Source organism: Leucoraja erinacea, chromosome 1 (genome assembly GCF_028641065.1).
Source record: "Leucoraja erinacea ecotype New England chromosome 1, Leri_hhj_1, whole genome shotgun sequence".
Taxonomy (NCBI): Eukaryota; Metazoa; Chordata; class Chondrichthyes; order Rajiformes; family Rajidae; genus Leucoraja; species Leucoraja erinaceus.
Window position 1 is genome coordinate 146,290,558 of NC_073377.1, and position 22,608 is coordinate 146,313,165.

Genomic DNA, 22,608 nt, shown 5'->3' on the forward strand with positions numbered 1-22,608 from the left:
AGCTATGATTTAAAAAAAAAACAGCTGCAGGAACTCTGCATGTCGAGCAGCATCTGTGGAGGCTAAGGGATGGTTGATGCTTTGGGTTGGGACCCTGCACCAGGAGGCGTGAGTGTAGAGGAAGGTTCATCTTTACAGATGCTGGTTGACCTGATGAGTTTCTCCAGCAGTTTGCTATATTTTTTTGCTTTAGATTCCAGCATCTGTAGCCTCGTGTATATCCTTAACTGTATAATCAAATGGGGAGATGTTCTCCCTTTTCACATGAGAGTTAATAATTGTGTATGTGGACCAAGGAATAACAAACTGGAAAGAACAATTGTAATGTTGCAGTTCTTTGATGAAAACAGATGGGTGAAAGCCCATCTGGACTTCTAGTGGTATAATACAAAACAAGAGTCTGAAGAAGGGTCTCAACAGGGAATAGACAATAGGTGCAGAAGTAGGCCATTTGGCCCTTCGAGCCAGCATTATCATTCACTGTGATCATGGCTGATCATACACATACTAGGCCCGAAACCCCATCCATTCCTTCTCTCCAGTGATGTTGCCTATCCCGCTGAGTTACTCCAGCATTTTGCGTCTATGTACAATACTCTTATTTGCTACTCCTACCGAAATCGAAATAATTAAAAGTCTCACCTTGACCACTTCCTGTCTGCGTTGTATATTGATTTTCGAATATTGCTATAATTTTTGGCCATCTTACTCACAATCCTCCACCGCTGATCAGGCTCTGAGGATTTTTCCCATCGATGAAAAATAAAACTGTTATGAGTGTTTAAAAAACCTAGAGATCCTCTCACCTGTCAATCACCGCTATGAATTTAACACCCCTCCTGAGTGGGGGGGGGGGCAGGACTATAAAACCCCGGATGCCTGGACGTGACTAAGTCTCTGTGCAAGATCGCGAGGGAGAGACCACTACTCTCATTCTAAGCTGGGAATCAACTGAACTGTGCGTCTGCAATGTACTTGAATAAATGATTTGTTAGCCCTTGATGAAAATGAATTGAGTTGTTTGGCCTGCTACCCTGCATGTACTTGAAACTGCAATTCTTTATTAGATCTAACTATGTTTGGTTCATAAGTCCCGCTCATTTCGTGACTTCCGCTTAGTGGACAGGTCGCGCTGATTGCGTAATTTCCAGTGAGTGCAGAGGTCGCACAGATTACGGAAGTGTTGCTGACTGCGGAGGCCCCAAAGTGGAGAGCCGCACTATGTGAGTAAATTCAAGAGAGTTTACTGCCATATAGATGGTGAGTGTGTTTGTGAGTGTATATGTGTGTGTGTGTTTGTGAGCGTGTGTATGTTTGTGAGCGTGTGTGTGCGAGTGTGTGTTTGTGAATGTATGTGTTTGTTTGTGTGGGTTTGTGAGTGTGTGTGGGAGTGTCAGATTGTGTATATGCGTGTGTGTGAGTGTATATGCGTGGGTGTGAGGGTATGTGTGAGTGTATTTGCGGGTGAGTGTGTGTGTGTGAGTGTGTGTAGAAACATAGAAACATAAAAAATAGGTGCAGGTGTAGGCCATTCGGCCCTTCGGCCCTTCGAGCCCATTCGATATGATCATGACTGATCATCCAACTCAGTATCCCATCCCTGCCTTCTCTCCATACCCCCTGATCCCTTTAGCCACAAGGGCCACATCTAACTCCCTCTTAAATATAGCCAATGAACTGGCCTCAACTACCTTCTGTGGCAGAGAATTCCACAGATTCACCACTCTCTGTGTAAAAAATGATTTTCTCATCTCGGTCCTAAAAGACTTCCCTCTTATCGTTAAACTGTGTGACCCCCTAGTTCTGGACTTCCCCAACATCGGGAATAATCTTCCTGCATCTAGCCTGTCCAACCCCTTAAGAATTTTGTAAGTTTCTATAAGATCCACCCTCAATCTTCTGAATTCTAGCGTGTGCAAGCCAAGTCAATCCAGTCTTTCTTCATATGAAAGTCCTGCCATCCCAGGAATCAGTCTGGTGAACCTTCTCTGTACTCCCTCTATGGCAAGAATGTCTTTCCTCAGATTAGGAGACCAAAACTGTATGCAATACTCCAGGTGTGGTCTCACCAAGACCGTGTACAACTGCAGTAGAACCTCCCTGCTCTTATACTCAAATCCTTTTGCTTTGAATGCTAACATACCATTTGCTTTCTTCACTGCCTGCTGCACCTGCATTCCTACTTTCAATGACTGGTGTACCATGACACCCAGGTCTCGTTGCATCTCCCTTTTTCCTAATCGGCCACCATTCAGATAATAGTCTACTGTCCTGTTTTTGCCACCAAAGTGGATAACCTCACATTTATCCACATTATACTGCATCTGCCATGCATTTGCCCACTCACCCAACCTATCCAAGTCACCTTGCAGCCCCCTAGCATCCTCCTCACAGCTAACACTGCCCCCCAGCTTCGTGTCATCCACAAACTTGGAGATGTTGCATTCAATTCCCTCATCCAGATCATTAATATATATTGTAAATAGCTGGGGTCCCAGCACTGAGCCTTGCAGTACCCCACTAGTCACTGCCTGCCATTCTGAAAAGGACCCGTTTACTCCTACTCTTTGCTTCATGTCTGCCAGCCAGTTCTCTATCCACATCAATACTGAACGCCCAATACCATGTGCTTTAAGTTTGTATACTAATCTCTTATGTGGGAAGCCTTCGGAAAGTCCAGATATAACACATCCACTGGTTCTCCCTTATCCACTCTACTAGTTACATCCTCGAAAAATTCTATAAGATTCGTCAGACATGATTTACCTTTCATAAATCCATTATGACTTTGTCCAATGAATTCACCACTTTTCAAATGTGCTGCTATCCCATCTTTAATAACTGACTCCAGAATTTTCCCCACCACTGATGTTGGACTAACTGGTCTGTAATTCCCCGTTTTCTCTCTCCCTCCCTTTTTAAAAAGTGGGGTTATATTAGCTACCCTCCAGTCCTCAGGAACTACTCCAGAATCTAAAGAGTTTTGAAAAATTATCACTAATGCATCCACTATTTCTGTGGCTACTTCCTTAAGTACTCTGGGATGCAGCTTATCTGGCCCTGGGGATTTATCGGCCTTTAATTCATTCAATTTACCTAACACCACTTCCCTGCTAACCTAGATTTCACTCAGTTCCTCCATCTCATTTAACCCCCGATCCCTTGCTGTTTCCGGCAGATTATTTATGTCCTCCTTAGTGAAGACAGAACCAAAGTAGTTATTCAATTGGTCTGCCATGTCTTTGTTCCCCGTGATCAATTCACATGTTTCTGACTGCAAGGGACCTACATTTGTTTTAACTAATCTTTTCCTCTTCACATATCTATAAAAACTTTTGCAGTCAGTTTTTATGTTCCTTGCCAGCTTTTTCTTTCATAATCTATTTTCCCTTTCCTAATTAAGCCTTTTGTCCTCCTCTGCTGGACTCTGAATTTCTCCCAGTCCTCTGGTAGGCTGCTTGTTCTGGCTAATTTGTATGCTTCATCTTTTGTTTTGATACTATCCCTGATTTCCCTTGTTATCCACGGATGCACTACCTTCCCTGATTTATTCTTTTGCCAAACTGGGATGAACACTTGTTGTAGTTCATCCATGCAGTTTTTAAATGCCTTCCATTGCATAACCACCGTCAACCTTTTAAGAATCATTTGCCAGTCTATCTTGGCCAATTCACGTCTCATACCCTCAAAGTCACCTTTCTTTAAGTTCAGGACCCTTGTTTCTGAATTAACAATGTCACTCTCCATCCTAATGAAGAACTTAACCATATTATGGTCACTCTTGCCCAAAGGGCCACGCACAACAAGACTGCTAACTAACCCGTCCTCATTACTCAATACCCAGTCTAGAATAGCCTGCTCGCTCGTTGGTTCCTCTACATGTTGGTTTAGAAAACTATCACGCATACATTCCAAGAAATCCTCTTCCTCAGCACCCCTGCCAATTTGATTCACCCAATCTATATGTAGATTGAAGCCACCCATTATAATTGTTTTACCTTTGTTGCACGCATTTCTAATTTCCTGTTTGATGCCATCCCCAACTCCACTACCACTGTTAGGTGGCTGGTACACAACTCCCACTAGCGTTTTCTGCCCCTTAATATTTCGCAGCTCTACCCATATTGATTCCACATCCTCCAAGCTAATATCCTTCCTTTCTATTGCGTTAATCTCCTTTCTAACCAGCAACGCTACCCCGCCTCCTTTTCCTTTCTGTCTATCCCTCCTGAATATTGAAAATCCCTGGATGTTCAGCTCCCAGCCTTGGTCACCCTGGAGCCATGTCTCCGTGATCCCAACTATATCATATTCATTAATAACTATCTGCACATTCAACTCATCCACCTTATTACGAATGCTCCTTGCATTAAGATACAATGCCTTCAGGCTTGTCTTTACAACACTCTTACCCCTTATACAATTATGTTGAAAAGTGGCCCTTTTTGATTTTTGCCCTGGATTTGTCTGTCTGCCTGCCACTTTTACTTTTCACCTTGCTACCTATTGCTTCTACCCTCATTTTACACCCCTCTGTCTCTCTGCTCTTGCACCCATCCCCCTGCCACATTAGTTTAAATCCTCCCCAACAGCACTAGCAAACACTCCCCCAAGGACATAGGTTCCATTCCAGCCCAGGTGCAGACCTTCCTGTTTGTACTGGTCCCACCTCCACCAGAATTGGTTCCAATGCCCTAACAATTTGAATCCTTCCCCCTTGCACCATTTTTCAAGCCACGTATTCATCTGCAATATCCTCCTATTTCTACTCTGACTAGCCCGTGGCACTGGTAGTAATCCAGAGATTATTACCTTTGAGGTCCTACTTTTAAGTTTATCTCAGAGTCCAGCTCCCTGTGCCGCACAGCCACCCATGGTGCCATGAACTTGGCTGCTGCTGCCTTCCCCTGATGAGCCATCTCCCCCAACAGTATCCAAAATGGTATACCTGTTTAGGAGGGGGATGACCGCAGGGGACTCCTGCACTACCTGCATACTGCTTTGCTGCCTATTGGCCACCCGTTCCCTTTCTGTCCTCTTACCTTTTACCTGCGGTGTGACCAACTCGCTGTACGTGCTATTCACGACTTTCTCAGCATCGTGGATGCTCCAGTATGAATCCAACCGCAGCTCCAATCATTCAATGCGGTCTGCCAGGAGCTGTAGCTGGACACACTTCCTGCAAACGTAGTCACCAGGGACACCGACCATATCCCTGATCTCCCACATGTTGCAGGCTGAGCAAACCACGGGGCCAATCTGCACTGACATAGCTTACTCCCAAATTAACTCAACTCCCTCACACTATAAAAATCTTTATCCTTTATCCTTTAAAATGTACCTTTACCAATAAATACTGTACCCTTAACTCACAGAACCCTTAACTCACAGAACCCTTAACCTGAAAGTAGAAATGTAAACCTGGGGTTGCACCCAATCAGCTGCTTCCTCTGGTCCTCTTCCACTAATCAGAGGCTTCCACCAGACCCCTTCTCTGGAAGTGAGATGGAACGCTGCAGATTTGGGTAACTCCTCCTCTCACCAACGGCTTCCCGATATGTAGTATGAGAACTGTAACAAATCAAGATGAGTTAATTAAATAGGAATCTCTATTTATTGCACACCAAAGATTGATTCACTTATTTTTCATGTTTTCTCAGACTCAGACCTCTGTGTTTAAAATTCACAGTTGTAGAAAAGTATGATTAATGTGCAAATCTGTTTAGCGATTGATTTCAAAGGATATTTTTTTCTCAGCAGTGCTGATGAGACCAGATTCTGGGCAGTTAATGTTACCATATCTTTCCATAAGAGTTAAGATGGAGCACCTTGACAAATGAATAGGAACATAAAAGCAGCAGAAAATGATAACGAGCTACAATCAATATTCCCAGCCTAGTTTCCAGTGAAAATTAACCCCCTCAGTGAATGTCAACAGTCAAACCATGTACAAACAAGAATCAGGAAAAGTATATGGGCTTACGTGACAAATGTTATGGCATTCGGACATCTCAAGTTACATTACTAGCAAGCCTATACTTTTGAAGAGTAGTGCCATTACTGCACAGGATATACAGAAGGCAATCTGTGCACGGATGTGTTCACTAATGTCTGTTTCTGGATGAAGTGATGAATCATCAGCGGTCACTCATAACATGTATGACTGTCCTCTCCTCCCCATAGGGTTGTCTACTTGTGGGTCTGCAGATGTCTGTAGAGGCCGATCTGCGATCCACACACCTTGGTGCAACGTGGGTAGTGGAGACTGGCGGTGGTTGGTTGTCATCGAGCCCCCTTCTCCCTCTCCTTACGGTGCTGTCGCGTTGTCTATACGACACGGCGTAGTTCCATTTTGTGACGTGCAGCTCCTTCCTGCACGGATTTCCTCCAGGAGAGCCTGTCCAGTGCAATGTGCTCCCAGTTGCTCGATGTGATGTGGAATTTCTTCAGACTGTTCTTGATGTTGTCCTTGAAGCATTTCTTTGGCCCATCGGGGGCTCGCTGACTTTCCTTCAGTCGAGAGTACAGGATTTGTTCAGGGAGATGTATGTTGGACATGCGGATGACATGGCCAGTCCATCGAAGTTGGTGCTGTATTATTGTGGTGGTGATGCTGATCATGTTGGCTTCCACCAAAATGCTGATGTTGGTGCGTTTGTCCTCCCAGCTGATTTTGAAAGGATCTTTGATGGTATTGTTCCAGGGCTCTCAGGTGCCCGCTGTAGGTGGTCCATGACTCGGCTCCATACAACAGGGTGGGGAGGACAACGGTTCTGTAGATCAGCAGTATTGTTTGAGCCTTTAGGTCTCGGTCTTCAAAGACCCTTTTCCTGAGTCTGGCTTAGGCTTCGCTGGCACAACTCAGGCGATGGTTGACCTCAGATTCAATGTCAGCTTTTGAGGAAAGAATGCGGCCAAGGTAGGGGAAGTGGTCAACGTTTTCAAGAGTGGTGTCGTCCACTTTTATAATGGGCTGGGTAGATGGCTGGTTGGGTGGAGGATGATGGAGGACCTGGGTCTTCTTGATATTTAAGGCTAGGCCCATGGCTCTGTATGCCTTGGCAGAGGCATTCAGGATGCCCTGGAGATTTTCTGCAGAGTGTGGCTGCAATGGCGCAGTTGTCCGCTTACTGAAGCTCCATGATGGCGGAGTTACTGACTTTCCTCTTGGCCTTTATTAAGGTTGAAGAGCCCACTGTCAGTTCTGTAGAGGATTGGGATCCCTTGTGGCAGCTCTTCACCGATGACGTGATGGCAGCAATGAGGATGACAAACAGGGTGGGTGCGATGATGCATCCCTGTTTGACCCCCATTTCCACAGTGAAGGGCTTTTACTCAGAGCCGCAGTTGCTGAGCACTGTGACCGACATGCCATCATGTAGAAGCCTCAATATTCTGATGTAATTGTCGTGACAACCGAACCTTGATAGTGTGCTCCAAAGAGCCTGGCGGTCAACCGAGTCAAAAGTTTTTGTCAGGTCTATGAAGGCCATGTACAAAGGCTGCCTTAGTTCACGGCATTTTTCCTGGAGTTGGCATTCTGTGAATATTATGTTCTGCTGTACCTCTGGATGGGCAGAAGCCACACTGTGATTCTGGTAGTACCTTCGCAGACAGTGGTAGTAGTCGGTTTGCGAGGATACAAGCTGGGACTTTGCCTGCTGTTGACAGGAGCGAGATGCCCCTGTAGTTTCCACATTCAGCCTTGTCCCCCTTCTTGAAAATGGTCACTATCAGAGCATTCCTGAGTTCTGAGGTAAGTTCTTTTTTTTCCCAGACCTTGAGGAGTAGGGCGTGGGTGTTGTACAGGATCCCCGTTCCACCTTCTTTTAAGATCTCAGCCGGCATCCCATCTGGAATGGGGGCCTTGTTGTTCTTAAGGCTCTTGATGGCATCTCGAACCTCTGTCACAGTGGTAGGTTCTTCCATGTCTTCTCTGACGGGACTCTGGGGGATGCGGTGGGTAATGTCTGGTTCAGTTGTGCTGTTAAGGTTGAGGAGTTCTTGGAAGTGCTCTTTCCCTCGGGCGTTAATGGACTCATTGTCCTTCAGCAGTTCTTGTCTGTCTTTTGAGCACGGGGGGGGTTAAGCCGTGGTAGCTTGGACCATAGATGGCCTTAGTAGCGCTGAAGGGGCCTCTGGTGTCACCCGAGTCTGCCAGTCTCTGGATTTCCAGAGCCTTATCTGTCCACCAAGAGTTCTTAAGCTCCCTCACCCAGCTCTGGATGTCTGCCTTGGCTCTGGAGCGAGCTGCTCTTTTAGCCTTGCAGTTTACATCATTTTACCAGGCATGAAAGGCTTTCCTTTCCTTGGAAATGAGCTGTTCTATCTCTGTGTCGTTCTCGTCAAAACAGTCCAGGTGTTTTCTGGACTTGCACCCAAGGATGTTTTTACAGGTATCAAGGATGGTGGATTTGAGCCGGCTCCAGTGTCCTTCAATGTTATCAGGAAATTCCTGTTGGAGGCTTTCCCCAAGTCAGTGCTGGGTGGCAGTTTCCCCCCAGGCTTTCAAGGTTCAGCTTTGGCCGGATCTGCTTTGTTTGAATCTTCCTCTTCCTCTTGAGTTTGATGAACATGAGGCAGAGCTCCTCTGCCTTTCTCATAAATGTTTTTTCAGAAGGGATATCTCATCCTATAGAAAGCATTGTTAGCTGTTCCGTGCCCTACAGTAATCCACTGGACCATCTGAGTGATTAGCTACATAGCTAACCTGGCACATTAATGTTTCACTTTAGTTTATTATCACGTGTACCTAGCTGTTATATTTGTTCTATTTCAGTACATAGGAAAATAAAACTCTTGACTTTCTTGACTTGGATAGAATGATAGAAGAATTCAAGTTGGTGATTAATTCATTAAATGTAAGAATAATCAGGGCAACAATAGAATTATTCAAAACAGTGATATAATCATATGATGTGTGTTCGTTAGTTAATGAAATGGTGTAATTGGTGCAATGATAGAATTGTTCATTGCAATTCAACGTGTTGAAACATTATGTGGTAAAATTATTCAGTATTACATTCAGAGGTATAAATGAACCATTCTGAGCATTGAAACAATTTTTTAATCTGGTGACAGTAACATTTAGTTCAGTTCAGTTAAGTTTAGTTTATAGTCACGTGCACCGAGGTACAGTGAAAATCTTTTGTTGCATACTATCCAGTCAGCGGAAAGACAATACATGATTACAGTCGAGCCATTTACAGTATATAGGTACATGATAAGGGAATATCATAGTTAAGGTTAGAAATGTTGCTGTTGGAATACAGATTTTTCTTCTTATCGAGTCCACACACAAGATTCGAAGTTGTTCATCCAGAGCTGAACACACTTCTCGGCATCTGTATGCAATGGCATCTGTCTTGCGCTTCTTGTGCTTCTTGTAGATTGGTGAAAACAGGGCCGTGACGTGAATGCCCTTTCCGTGACCTTTGATTTAAGAGTGTGGAGCGGTTGTAATATGTGATTGTAGATCTGCTTCTGTGGCTAGCACACACGTGGTCGCCTGGGTTGGGCGCCATCTTGGAAACAGGCAGAATTATTGAAGGAGATGATGAAATCATTTAAAACAGTGATGGCAAAATTCAATATGATGCTAGAGTCAGTCCTTGTCCTGATAGAATCAAGGAGTGCAGTGATCAAATCACAGTGCAGCAGAAGGGTCATTCAATGCAATGATAAAATAACTCCTTGCTGTGATCAAATCACTTAAGGCAGTCACAGATTTAATCAGTCCAGTGATTCATTCAATTGAAGAAACATTTAGTTCAGTGATAGAATCAGTCAGAACTGTGGAAAATCATTGAACACGGTGATTGAATCATTGATTTGGACAATAGATTGGACAATGGATAATGTTATTCTGTGCAGTGCCAGAATCATTCAGTGCAATGAAAATTCATACAGTGCAGTGATAGAATAATTTAATGCAGTTATCTAGTGAATCAGTGGTGTGGCAGGATTAAACTTTCAGTCAGATAATGCAATCTATGAGGTGACAAATTCATTCAGTCAGTAATAGAAACTTTCTGGCTGGTGAACCATTAATTTAATGTAGAAATAAAAGCATTGAATGCGGTAATAGAATCATTAGTAGTCATTCTAGCAATAACACCTTTTAATGTAGTGACAGCATCAATTTTTGCACATTCACTGCAGAGGGGAATTATAAAATGTGATCATGGAGTTGTTGAATGCAGAACCGTGTAATTCAGTGCGGCATGAGAATCAAGGTTCATTCAGCGGGATGATGAAATAATTCAGAGAAATTATAGAAATATTGCATTTGGTGATAATATCAGTCGTGTGATAATAGTATCTTCCGATGCAGCAAAATAATCAGCTGTGGTATTATAGTTCATTGATATGATGGCGTCACTCAATGCCAGGATGGAATAATGGAATGCATTGGTAGAATAATTCAAGGCGTATAGAGAATAGCTCAAGGGTGGCACGGTGGCGCAGCAGTAGCGTTGTTGCCTTACGGCGAATGCAGCGCCAGAGAACCGGGTTCGATCCCGACTATGGGTGCTGTCTGTACGGAGTTTGTATGTTCTCCCCATGACCTGCGTGGGTTTTCTCAGAGATCTTCGGTTTCCTCCCACGCTCCAAAGACATACAAGTTTGTAGGTTAATTGGCTTGGGAAATGTAAAAAGTGTCCCTAGTGGGTGTAGGATGGTGTTAATGTGCGGGGATCGCTGGGCTGCGCGGACCCGGTTGGCTGAAGGGCCTGTTTCTGCGCTGTATCTCTAAACTAAACTAATTGTTCAATTAGTTGATAGAATCATTCAAGGAAGCAAGGGAATGATTTAATGCATTGACATTGACATTCAATGATGGTAGGAACATCTAATCAGTGAAACTATCATTCCATGCATCAACAGAATTATTCAAAGAAATAATGGAATCATTTATGACAGCAACAATTATTCAACATATCGATAGAATTATCCTTTGTACTGACAAAATTATTCATTGCAGTGGGAAATTAATTTAATGTGTATGTTATTTTTTGGGGAATAGAATCATAGAATGTGGCGATCAAATTATTCAGTGGAATCTTATGGGCCTGTCCCACTTACGCGACTTTTTCGATGACTGCCGGCACCCGTCATAGGTTGCCAAAAATGTTCAACATGTTGAAAATTCAGCGTCGACCAGAAAGACGCTACGACTCTTTGAATGACTAGGAGACTACTCACGACCATACAGGTGACACCCTGGCGACATGTCACGGGGTGAAGCCTGTACGGTTGTGAGTAGTCGCCCAAAGAGTCGTACCTTGTTCTGGTTGCCGCTGGGTTTTCAACATGGTGAAAATTTCGTAGACCTGCTGCGATTATGACAGGTACCGGCAAGTCATCAAAAAAAATCTCGTAAGTGGGACAGGCCCATTTGAATCATTGTTGCAGATGTCCTTCTGGAAGATAGAAAATGTAGCAAAGTTGTGGAAAGGGGAGGTGGTTAAAAATTAATTAGGAGGGTGAAGAGGGTGTATGAAATAGCATTAACAGGCATTAACATGAAATAGCATTAAATAGCATTAATAGCATTAACAAGGTTAAGGCAAAGTATTCAAAGTACATTTTAATTAGAAAGGGGAAAGCAGGTAAGCAGGGAAAGAGAATGGTCCATTAGAAACTAAAGTTGCTATATGGACATATATGGGCCTCAGATGAACTGCAGTAGAATTTAGGGACAAATTGCCGTCAAAAAGTTGTTAAATGTCATAGATGTCATAAAGATGGTAAATTCCAACAGTTGGTGAGATAATATCCCAGGCTGCCATGAGATTTTCAAATATTTTTTGGCACGGAAACAGTGCCAGTAAAAGTGGTACCTTTTATCAAGAAGGGCAGCAGGGATAAACCACGGATAATTACAGATCCATGAGTCTAGCATCAGTAGTGGGAACATTTTGGAAAAAGACCTGAGGAACAGGATCTACATCTATATCTGGAGATGGATAGTCAGTGTTGTTTTGTTAAGTGGAGAGCCAGTCTGAGACACTTAACAGTATTTTTCGAGGATGATCCTAAATGTATTAATTGAGGAAGTATGCCTAATGTATTTTTTAGTTTTTAGAGCTACAGCGTGGAAACAGGTCCTTTGGCCCACCGAGTCTGCACAGACCAGCGATCTTGCACATTAATACTACCCTATACACATTAGGAACAATTTACAATTATCCCCGACGAAGCCAATTAACCTACTAACCTGTACGCCTTTCGAGTGTGGAAGGAAACCGAAGATCTCGGAGAAAACTAACATGGTCATGGGGTGAACGTACAAATTCTATACAGACAGCACCCATTGTCAAGATCTAACCCGGGTCTCCGGGGCTGCAAGTTGTGTAAGGCAGCAACTGTACCGCTGCGTCACCGTGCTGCCATAGTCAATACCCGCTGTTGTCCACATAGAGTTTGTATGATCTTTCAAAAGGTCCGACATAGGAGACTCAATAGTTATTTCCTTGGATTGAGCATTGCAGCTAAGAGGAGATGCTGGAAGGACTGGGTTTAGTGGAGTGGAGAATGTTGTAGAGAGTATCAGAATGAGGGATAGGAAAGTTGAAGCCCTGCATTTGGTGAATTATTCAGTTCAATTATAGAATCATTCAATACAATGTTGGAATCATTCAGACCAGTGATAGAATCATTAAAACATAGAAACATAGAAATTAGGTGCAGGAGTAGGCCATTCGGCCCTTCGAGCCTGCACCGCCATTCAATATGATCATGGCTGATCATCCAACTCAGTATCCCGTACCTGCCTTCTCTCCATACCCCCTGATTCCCTTAGCCACAAGGGCCACATCTAACTCCCTCTTAAATATAGCCAATGAACTGGCCTCAACTACCCTCTGTGGCAGAGAGTTCCAGAGATTCACCACTCTCTATGTGAAAAAAGTTCTTCTCATCTCGGTTTTAAAGGATTTTCCCCTTATCCTTAAGCTGTGACCCCTTGTCCTGGACTTCCCTAACATCGGGAACAATCTTCCTGCATCTAGCCTGTCCAACCCCTTAAGAATTTTGTAAGTTTCTATAAGATCCCCTCTCAATCTTCTAAATTCTAGAGAGTATAAACCAAGTCTATCCAGTCTTTCTTCATAAGACAGTCCTGACATCCCAGGAATCAGTCTGGTGAACCGTCTCCGCACTCCCTCTATGGCAATAATGTCCTTCCTCAGATTTGGAGACCAAAACTGTACGCAATACTCCAGGTGTGGTCTCACCAAGACCCTGTACAACTGCAGTAGAACCTCCCTGCTCCTATACTCAAATCCTTTTGCAATGAAAGCTAACATACCATTCGCTTTCTTTACTGCCTGCTGCACCTGCATGCCTACCTTCAATGACTGGGTGTACCATGACACCCAGGTCTCGCTGCATCTCCCCCTTTCCCAATCGGCCACCGTTTAGATAATAGTCTGCTTTCCCATTTTTGCCACCAAAATGGATAACTTCACATTTATCCACATTATACTGCATCTGCCAAACATTTGCCCACTCACCCAGCCTATCCAAGTCACCTTGCAGTCTCCTAGCATCCTCCTCACAGCTAACACTGCCCCCCCCAGCTTAGTGTCCGCAAACTTGGAGATATTGCCTTTAATTCCCTCATCCAGATCATTAATATATATTGTAAATAGCTGGGGTCCCAGTACTGAGCCTTGGGGTACCCCACTAGCCACTGCCTGCCATTGTGAAAAGGACCCGTTTACTCCTACTCTTTGCTCTAGAGAGCAAAGTAATCATTTACTGCAGTGCTAGATTGTTGAATGTAGTGATGGAATCAATTAATGGGGTGATAAAATCATTAATTACTGTCAATGCCAGGATAGGATATTTCAGTATAACTACTGGACCATTCAATGCAACAATGGAATCATTCAATCCAGTGACAGAATCATTTAGTGCCATTAGAATAATTTAATACATTGATAAATTGACACAGACCAATGATAGAATCACTGCATTGAGTAGTTTTATGATAACATCAAATTATTTTATTACCCATTAAAAGCCTCTATTGCAACAATTAATATTCTATTCTTGAATTAAATGCTGGCACTGAATGGTTGAATCACTGTCATTGAAAAATTCTATTACTGCAGTGTATGAATCAATCCATTCAGTGGTTGGATCATTTAATACAGTATATTAAATATATTCAATGCAGCCGCATAATCGTTCAATGTGTCTCTATAAAGTAACTGAATCATTCAATACAGTAAATGGCCTGTCCCACGAGCATGCTAATGTGGTCGCTTGAGCCATACGGCCTCGCGGGGCCGGTCCCACTTTGATCGCCGGAGCCGTATGGAGTATTGCAGAGCTAGTCCCGACATCGCGCGGTGCTCTGAAAAACTGACCGTGTACTACAATTCCGCGCAGCTACGGCCTGCCGGCCCGCAGCCGCCTCAACGCCATACACACCGCCTCGACGGGCGTGCGCAGCGTCTCGACGCCGTACGCGGCATCTTGACGCCGTGCGTCACACGCAAAATTCCCGCGGACTTCGCTCGAACTTCACATCACTCACTCGACCTCCACGTGGCCCCTGCTTCCGGTTTGGTCACGCTCGCCGCATGCAAGCGCATGCTGGTGGGACCGGCCCTGTACGGGGATCACTCGACCTCCATGCGGCCCCCGCTTCTGGTTTGGTTGCGCTTGCCGTATGCAGGTCGCATGCTCGTGGAACAGGCCATTAATACTAAATCATTCAGTGCGGTGATACAATCAATGAGTTCATGGATAGCATTATCCAATATAGTTGGAGTGTTTAAGAAAGAACAGCAGATGCTGGAAAAATCGAAGGTAGACAAAAATGTTGGAGAAACTCAGCAGGTGAGACAGCATCTATGGAGCGAAGGAATAGGTGCCATTTCGGGTCAAGACCCTTCTTCAGACCAAGTTGGAGAATCAATCCACATTATGGAATCATTCAGTGCAATGATGAAACCATTCTGTATTGATAAAGTAATTAATTTTAATGATCGGATTATTCAATACAAAAATTGAATCTTAGCAAGTGGTGAAATAATTATTCGATGCAGTGATTGAATCATTGATTTCAAAGATGATATCATTTAATGTGGCGATATATTCATTTGCTGCAGTGGTGCAATAATTGAGTGAGATGATAGAATCATTGGTATCGTTCACTCTGATAAGGGAATGATGAAGCATATTCATTGGAGCATTCAATGCAATGATAGAATCATTCAGTGGAGGAGCAGACTCATTCAGTGCACCCAATAATGCATATCAAGTGGTGTGTTAGTTTTATTCAGTGCAGCAATAGCATCGCAGCAAAGTGTTGTGATGCAATCATTTAGTGCAATGATAGACTCATGATTTCAGTGTGAGGATCACACAAAGCAGTGATAGAATTTTTTAGTCCATTGATAGAAATGTTCAATGTGGTGACAGAAGTATTCAATTCAGCGACAGAACCAATTGGGATGCAGAATCATTCCGCACTGTGAAAGCATCATCAATGTGCTGGTAGGAACCATTTGGTGCACTGATGGAGCCTTTCAATTTCATGATAGATTCATCAAATGCAGGGGCCGAGTCATTTAAACAGTGACTGGAAGATTCAGTACACAATATAACTATTCAGACTGGAGATAGAACCATTCTGTGCAGCAAATAATCATTTAACGTTGCAAAATATTAATGCAAAGCAGTGATACAACAATTCAACATAATGCAAGAATCAAGCAGCGTTAACATCATTTATAACTGTGGTAGAATCATTCCAATGTAGCAATAGGCTTCATTCAATGCTGTGATCAAATTATTCAGTGATAGAATTGTTTGTTGCAATGATAGGGTCATTTAATGCAGTGAAAGAATCAATCAGTGTTGAAGTAGAAACATTCTATGTTGTGACAGAATCATTCATTGCAGCAAAAGAGTCATTCAATAGGGTCAAAAAGCAAGTTAATGCTAGGATAAAATAATTAAATCAGTCATTCAGTGTGGTGTTAGCATACTTAAATACCGTGATAGAGTAATTCACTGCAGTGATAGAATCACTGAATACATTGATAAATTCAACGTGTCCATAGAATCATTTAAAAATATGATAGAATCATGGAATTAGGTGGTCAACATTATTGGAGACCAAATAATTTTAAATCTGACTTTGTTGGACTTTATCTTGCACTAATTGTTATACCCTTTATCCTGTATCTGTACACTGTGGATGGCTTGATTGTAATCATGTATTTTTGCTGACTGGATAGTAAGCAACAAAAAGGTTTTCACTGTACCTCGGTACACGTGATATCTATAAACTAAACTGAGCAAGCCGAAACTGAACTAAACAAACCGATCCAAATTAAACAAAACTAAACAAAACTAAATTAAACATTCGATGCTATGACACAGTCAGTCAATGGAGCCAAATAACCATTTAATGCAGATAGAATTATTAAATGCAGTAATTGAATCATTTAATGAAAAATGTATTCAAGCAAAGCGATAAAAGATTTCAGTGCAAAAATAGATTATAACAATGCTGAAATTGCTAAATCGTCACTTTAGTGACTGAATAATTTGTTGCAGGAAAAGTAAAGTATTGAACATAGAACATGGAACATTACAGCACAGGAACAGGCCCTTTGGCCCACAACATCTGACCTGAACATGATGCCAAGTTAAACTAACCTCCTCCAAGTCCCTCCATTCCCTGCATATCCATGTGCCCATCTAAAACATCTTAAACACCACTAAAATACTTGCTTTCACTGTGACCACTGGCAAGGTGCATCAGGCAACGTGGCCCTCTCTGTATAAAAAGTGAGTGCCAATACAAACAATAGAATCACGATGGCACGGTGGCGCAGCATTAGAGTTGCTGCCTTACAGTGCTTGCAGCGCCGGAGACACGGGTTCAATCCAGACTACGGGTGCTGTTTGTACGGAGTTTGTACGTTCTCCCCGAGACCTGCGTTGGTTTTCTCTGAAATCTTCGGTTTCCTCCAACACTCCAAAGACGTACAGGTTTGTAGGTTAATTGGCTTCATAAATGTAAAAATTGTCACTAGTGTGTTTAGGGAAGTGTTAATGTGTACGGGGATCACTGGTCGGTGCGGATGCGATGGGCCGAAGGGCCGGTTTCCAAGCTGTATCGCTAAATTAAATCTGTGATAAGCCCGGGTAAATTGCAGATTGAAAATGAGAGACCTGCCTCAAGATTGGAGTAGCAATCAGTGAAAAGAGCAGTTGAACTGTGTAACACTGATACATACAAAGTGAATGTGCACATTAGTTTTCAATGGTTCCATGGTTCTTTATTGTCTTTATTGAGAAAAACTTTTTTCACACAGAGAGTGGTGAACCTCTGGAACTCTCTGCCACAGAGGGTAGTTGAGGCCAGTTCATTGGCTATATTTAAGAGGGAGTTAGATGTGGCCCTTGTGGCTAAGGGGGTCAGAGGGTATGGAGAGAAGGCATGTACGGGATACTGAGTTGGATGATCAGCCATGATCATATTGAATAGCGGTGCAGGCTCGAAGGGCCGAATGGCCTACTCCTGCACCTAATGTCTATGTTTCTATGTTTCTACATGGCCAGCACAGTGAAATTCATTTGCACAATTCACAAATGCAGTCGTCACATGTTGCAAGTACTGGAGCACCCATGATCCAGGTAAGCCCAGGTAAGACCCAGGCTGCTGCAGATGCACGACCCGATGTCCCTCTCCTCATCCGACTGCCTTTGTGTCCCGGGGGGGAAGGGGCCCTTGCAGCCGACCTTGAAGGTGCTGCAGGCAATATCCCGGTCACTCTCCTACTGGCTCTCTCCTAATGGCCATTGCCGCCAACCATTCCCTTTTGGACTCTCCAGTCTTCGGGACTTCCGAGCCTCTCCCTGTCTGACGGGCCCTTCTTCCCAGCGGTGAACCAGGCCCGCTGCCACATCTCTCGGGGGTCGCCGGTTCTTTGTTCTCGTCAGCCGCAGTAATTACGGCGGCAGGCGCGGGCACACCGCGACGCCCTGTGTCTCCCTTTCAAGGGAGATGCTAAAAATGCATTTCGTTGTCTCTGTACTGTACACTGACAATGACAATAAATTGAATCATTTCATTTCATTTTTGCTGGGTCCGTCCTAGTTCTCGGCTGACCGCTGAGTTTGTTCTTGCACCTTCTGTTGTAGTTCCCTGTGGTTGTTGGTTTTACAAAATGCTTCTGCATTTTAAATGAATGGTTTAGGCTATGTTGAAAGCAGGCACTTGCCCACGGGGAGAGGAATCTATACAGGTTACAGAACAGGATTGTTAGAAATATGGAGCAAGATTGTCATTTGGATGGAAATGGTTCCAAAACCAAAATCCATCTCCAGAAGTGGGAAAAATGATTATGCATTCAAAGCAGAATAACACCCCATCTCAATATCAATAAATCTCAATATAATAAGTTCTCCAGAGGGAGAGCTGTAATCAAAAAGATGCTAACATTTATTTTGGCTCATTTTTATTTCCTTTCCCTCTCCCTCTGGAGAACTTATTTATATTGAGAGTTATTGATATTGAGATGGTGTTTTTTTTTGGATCTGTTTATTCAATCAGCTAACTGAGCCTGCCCAGCATATCAGCATAGAATTCTGAATTCATCTTCTCGTATATTCTCTGTAAGATAATTTAAGTGTTGGGACGTTATGTTGTGATTATATAAAATGCTGGATAGTGTGTACACTTCAGGCTACCACATGGTAGTTTAGTTTAGAGATACAGCATGGAAACTGGCACTTTGTCTCACCGGGTCCATGCTGACCAGCGATCCCTACATGCTTACACTATCCTACTCACACTAGGGCCAATTTACAAATATACCAAGCCAATTAACCCCAGCATATTAGTATAACCTACAGTGACCTCACTATTCTCCATTGTCTGAAGAAGGGTCTCATCAGGTCATAAGGAATAGGAATTAGCCCATTCAGCCCATCAAGTCCACTCCGCCATTCAATTATGGCTGATCTATTTCTCCCTCCTAACCCCATTCTCCTGCCTTACCCCCATAACCTCTGACTAGTCAAGAATCTATCTATCTCTGCCTAACAAATAGCCACTGACATCCTCCACAACCTCTGTGGCAAATAATTCCACAGATTCACTACCCTCTCACTAAAGAAACATCTTCCTAAAAGAACGTTCTTTAATTCTGAGGCTATGACCTCTCGTCCCAAACTCTCCCACCAATGGAAACATCCTCTTCACATCCACTCTATCCAAGCCTTTCACTATTCTGCATGTTTCAATGAGGTCCCCCCTCATTCTCCGAAACTCAAGGCCCAATGCCAACACGCGCTCATCATAGGTTAACCTACTCATTCCTGGGATCATTCATGTAATGGTGCCTGAAACGTCACCCATTTCTTCTCTCCAGAGATGCTGCCTGTCCCGCTGAGTTACTCTAGCATTCTGTGTCTATTGATTTATTCAATGGATCCATAGCGTTTGACCAGGCGGTGATTGAATCTTAAAGTCCAGTGATAGCATTAGTCACAGGTTAGAGAATTATTTAACTGCACGACAGGATCATTCAATGTAGTGATGGGATGATTGAATGCAATGATCAAATTGTTCAATGCCGAGCTAAAATTGTTCAATGGGGTGATAGTGTCATTCACACAAGAATGGAACCAATAAGCCAGGTCATAAAATCATTCAATGCAAGGATAACATCAATTGGTGCCACAGTCAATTTAACGTTTAAATAGAACCATTTAGCATGATAATCGGTGTAGTGATTGCTGTTATTGAATCAATCGATGGTTATTGATTCGTTTCGTACAGTAACAGAATCATTCAATATAGTGATAGGAACACTCAAAACAGCAAATGGCTCATTCAAAATATAGAAGTAATTATTCATTGCAGTGTTGGGATCAGTTAGCACAGTAATTGATTTGTTCAAAGGGGTGATAGGATTTTTGAATGCAATAATAGAATAGCTCAACGCATTCACTGGTGTAAGCGAGTCATTAGTGCAATGATGGGAACGTTAAATTAGGTGATACAATCATTCAATGTACAGATGGCAAAAGAAAGCACCTGGTGAAATGCCACATGTCAGGCAGCATCTGTGGAGGGAAATGGACAGTCACACTTTATCCAGGCTGAAAGAGCAGAAGGGAAGTAGCCAATATATATCGTTTGGGTAGTTTACACCCCAGTGGTATGAACAATGACTTCTCCAATTTCAGATAGTCCTTGCTTTCTCCCTCCTTCCCCTCCCCCTTCCCAGCTCTCCCACAAGCCTAATGTCTCCGCCTCTTCCTTTCTTTTTCCCATCCCCCCCCACCTGACATCAGTTTGAAGAAGGGTCGCGACCCGAAACGTCGCCTATTCCTTCTCTCCATAGATGCTGCCTCGCCCGCTGAGTTTCTCCAGCATTTTTGTCTACCTAGCCAATATATGGTGACAGAAGGGATGTAGCTAATATAAAGAGATGTCTTAGCCTCATCCTCAATCTCTTTATATTATCTACTTCCCTTCTGTCAGATGTGGCCAATTGGGTCTGGTTTTAACAGCCATTCCCATTCCCACACCGACTTGTCTGTCTCCGCTCTACTCCACTGCCATGTTAAGGCCAAATGCAAACTGGAGGAATAGCACCTCATATTCCACCTTGGTAGGAATTCTCCAATTTCAGGAAACCCGTGCTGTTTTTGACCCCTTTTCTCTCCTCCTACCTACCATGATCTGTCTCTTCTACACGCCCTTCTTCCCATGTTACATCCCAGCGCCTATCATCTGCTTTCTTTATCCTGCCCATCCTTCACACACTACTCTACTCCCTCACTGCACACACCTCACCTCTCTCTATTGTTCCCCTGCCACATTTACTTCCATTCTTCACCTTCCTTTCTTATCAGAACCAAGAATATACAGCCTTTTGATCTGCCCTTAGTACCTCTCAGCCTCTGTTACTATCTCCACCCTTTCCACCCCCACCCAACTCTACCAACTAGTTAACAATAGACAATCGGTGCAGGAGTAGGCATTTCAACCCTTCGAGCCGGCACCACCATTCAATGTGATCATGGCTAATCATCTCCAATCAGTACCCCATTCCTGCCTTCTCCCCATATCCCCTGACTCCGCTATCGTTGAGAGCACTATCTAACTCTCTCTTGAAAGCATCCAGAGAACCAGCCACCACCTCCCTCTGAGGCAGAGAATCCCACAGACTCACAACTCTCTGTGAGAAAAAGTGTTTCCTCGTTTCCTTTCTAAATGGCTTACCCCTTATTCTTAAACTGCGGCCCCTGGTTCTGGACTCCCAACATCGGGAACATGTTTCCTGCCCTTCCCTTAACCTTTTCTGTCCAAACCCTTAACAATCTTATATGTTTCAATAAGATTCCCTCTCATCCTTCTAAACTCCAGAGTGTACAAGCCCAGCTGCTCCATTCTCTCAGCATATGACAGTCCTGCCATCCCGGGAATGAACCTGGTGAACCTACGCTGCACTCCCTCAATAGCAAGAATAACCTGGAGACACTCAGCGGGTGAGGCAGCATCTATGGAGCGAAGGAAAATGTATCAATGACAGCAATACGGTAAAGGGATCATAGGATCATGATTGCCAACTTTTATACTGAATGCCTATGTTGATGAAGGATAGCATATCATATTCCTTTTTCAGCACTTTATCCACCAGTCTCTCCACTTTCAGCGAACTATGGATTTGGATCCCAAAGTTTCTCAGTACATCAACATTCCTAATGTCCCTTGGATTCACCCAATATTTCCCATCAGAATTTGACTTCCCAAATTGCAATGTCTGGTATTTGTCTGGATTAGATTAGATTTGAAGAAATAAACCTCAGACCCTTTGTGCATACCTTTCTGAACCATCCTTGTCAAAAATAATGAATCATACCTTGTATTAAATCGTTGAATGCCATGACATAATCATTAACTGCAGGGATTCAATACAGCTGTAAAATCTTTCAAGAGTTGTCAAGAGTCAAGTCAAGAGTGTTTTGCTGTCATATGTCCTAAAATGACACAAGAAATTCTAACTTGCAGCAGCATAACTGATATTTAAACACAATACCCTGTAAAACGCCATAACAAACAACAAAGAATGTTCAGCATATAAACGTACACTGTGAATGGCTCAACTGTAATCATGTGTAGGAAGGAACTGCAGATGCAGGTTTAAACCAAAGATAGACACAAAAAGCATTATTAACTAGCTGGAAGAAGGGTCTCGACCCGAAACGTCACCTATTCCTTTTCTCCAGAGATGCTGTCTGACCCGCTGAGTTACTCCGGCTTATGTGTCTTTCTTCGTCTGCAATCACTAGAGCCAGGATTTTGCCATAAATGCCATGTGTCTTTTCATGCCTTTTTTTGATGATTTCAGGAAGATAATGCCTTTTTCACGATTGAGTGCCTAAATCAGCCTTTTTTTGCCGTTTTAACGTAACTTACAAGAAAATTTACAGCACTGGGGCGAAACCCGGCTGTAAGTGGGTGTTAAGTGGTGATTGGAGAGGAGTGCATGGGAAAGGGTCCAGTCTTTTAAGTAGGTGTGAAGTGGTGATTGGGAGGAGTAGGTGGGGAAAGGTCCAGTC